Genomic DNA, 2,986 nt, shown 5'->3' on the forward strand with positions numbered 1-2,986 from the left:
TGGTTAGAGAAGAAAAAGAAGCTTTAAAATGCAGTGTTTTTAAAGCCATTTATAACTTATATGTCTTAATTATTGGATCCACGCTAGTATTGGTACACTTTAAAAACTATGATATTGGAGAACACTAGGTACTAATCTGTATAAACATCCATGTTCAGCCACAGGTTCTCCGAATTTGGTAAAGCAAAAATAAACCCAAAAACTGCCAAGAGAGGGACAGAGCAGCATCGACTCATTTCTGACAAAATGAGTGCAAGTCTACAGCCAGGGATATTCCAGACATTAGGCTATTACTGAAGCAGTAAAACAGGATTTTATTTCATCAAACCTCCCACTATCTTTGATTAAAAAGCCCAGCTTTAAAATCTTTTTCTATCAGTAGTAAAGGAGAGATACTGCCAGCCAAGTGGCAGCACAGTAACAAAATGTCTAAGTGAGCTTGCTGCAGAAAAAGTGTCCAAGATGAAATCCAAGTAAATCTTGGAAAAGGTAGTCGTCTCAGTGTTGAAATAGAAACACAAGGGGAAATAAGCTAGCATGCTTAGGCAAATTATTGCAATTATTTTAATAAATATGAAATTTAAATGTATTTTGTAATTAATTGATTGCAACAGGCATACTCAATACCTGAGACTTAACTTGGACTTGCAAAAAATGACTTATGAACATGTCTGCCATTATCCTGTTTTATATATTAAAACTGTTCTCTGGATGAGAAACAAAGATCTTCTCAGAATATATGTTCCATTAGTCTGTTTTATATATAAATTCTCTCACTTTGTTTTGATTGGGTATATTTATTATCACAATAACTGAAGATTTGGGCTACTATCATTAAACGACAATGAGCTTCCTGAAGAACAGGCTCAATTTACGCACCAAATATTTGTTTCTTTCCTCCACTTTCCAGCTCTTCACCTGCAGTTGCAAGAATTCTCCTTCTTAGCAGCCCCTGGCCAGCCACAACATTTTCCACCCTGAACTGGGATTAATTGTCTTGTTTTATTTCCAGGGTTTAGTTTGAAAAAGCAAGGAAACATGCAAATTGTGCAATGGAACTGTTCCAATGCCAAAATGTGCAATTTGATGTTATGAAATGCTATTGGTAGCTGATAATGCATCAACATATCAAAATATATGTTTGTTTGTTTATGTTTATGCATTTAGGGAACCATTGTTTTGGTATCAGAAGTCCAAACAGAGAGACCAGGGAAAAGTTTAACAGGTTTATTAGAATAATGACATGAGTCCAATGCTGCTCTGAACACTGCTAAACCAGAACTGAAAGGTGAGGTGAAGACACTGCGGTTAGTTCAGGCTCAGTGGGAAATTAGATTCTTGGGCTTGAAGAGGAGGAATAAGTTGCAGACTCACGTTTCCAACAAAAGGTGTCCTTTATAGAATCCAGTCTGTGTGGAATGTTCCAGTGATTGTCTTGTTTGATGTTAGGCGGACAGGGTTTACTCAGACTGCGGTTGTTCCTTGGTGAACGGAGAAGCTGACTGCCACTCAGATTTCCTGCGGTACTTGAATGGGTCATAGTGCACTGCAAAAAATGGAAATCTAAATAAGTCATTTTTACTCAAATTAAGTGCATTTTTTTTTTATTCAGGGGGTAAGTGAGACACTTTGCCAATGGAACAAGACAATGTACACTTAAAATAAGAAAAAACAATTGCTTTGTCTTATTTCAAGTGTATATTATCTAATTATCTTATTTTAGGAGTAAAAATACTCATTCCATTGGCAGATCATCTTATTTGCCTGCTCAAATTAAGGGTAAATACACTTCATTTAAGACATTTTTAACTTATTTCTAGATGTTTTTTTGCAGTGTGGAGATGAATCCCTTGCTCAGTGTGAAGCTCAAACGATCTCTTGAGGGAAAGGTTGACTCAAACCTCTAGTTTAAATCCTTAGCTCAGTTTGAAGCTCAGTTGATCCTTCCAGGGAGAGAAGGTCCAAAAAAAATCCAGTTTGCAGGATGACTTCCCAGAACTGGCAAAACAAAAACTCAGGTTAGACTCTGCTAAACTAAGCATGGCTAGAGTACCCCAAACTGGCACACACTCTGGCCCTGAGGTAGTGGCAGTAAGCAGCTTTAGAACACTCCACAGGTAATGAGGCAATGAGCTGCAGGTGTGCAGGGAGGCCCAATGAGGACAGAGCACCACCTGGTGGAGGAAAAAAGGAAACACAGAAACAACCCACAAAAACTGGATTCCTGACAGGATTCCCATTTTGGAACATGTTTAACCAGATGGCCAGAAATCATAGTGTTAAATAGTAAAACTGGAATATTTCAGCCCTAAAAATATATGAGCAGTTAGCATTAACTTACAACATTAAGGAGGTTTACAAATTCATTCTAGAAGATAAAAGAGTTTTACCGACTTTTTGGAGACGCAATCAGAGATCAGTGTCAATACCTTATCTTGTGGTATCAGTAGAGACACCGCCAGGCATTATTCATTATTTTGTTATTCTCTGTTTGCAACAATTGGGGAAAATACATGAGACTGCTGCAAAATTTTCTCATCATGGTAGGAGAGAAAAAAAATTCCAGCAGCAACTCATTCTAGTCAGGTGACCATGGCCTTTTTTTGGTGAAATATGTGGTTCAGTTTATATCAGTTTTAATGCAAATAGGTAACTTCAAGTGTTTCATTTGTTTAATGTTGAATAAAACAAACTATTGATTATTTTTATGAAATACCAGCTGGTTACAACAGGAGTCTCTCAATTTTGTGCATTTTTACACTGAAATAAAATAAAAGGCTTGGCCTTTGTGTCAACTTTGTATTTAGCTAAAAAGAGAAAAGAGAGTCTCTCAATTTTGTGCATTTTTACACTGAAATAAAATAAAAGGCTTGGCCTTTGTGTCAACTTTGTATTTAGCTAAAAAGAGAAAAGAGAGTCTCTCAATTTTGTGCATTTTTACACTGAAATAAAATAAAAGGCTTGGCCTTTGTGTCAACTTTGTATT

Source organism: Cyprinodon variegatus, unplaced genomic scaffold (assembly GCF_000732505.1).
Source record: "Cyprinodon variegatus isolate N-32 unplaced genomic scaffold, C_variegatus-1.0 Scaffold509, whole genome shotgun sequence".
NCBI classification, from domain to species: Eukaryota; Metazoa; Chordata; class Actinopteri; order Cyprinodontiformes; family Cyprinodontidae; genus Cyprinodon; species Cyprinodon variegatus.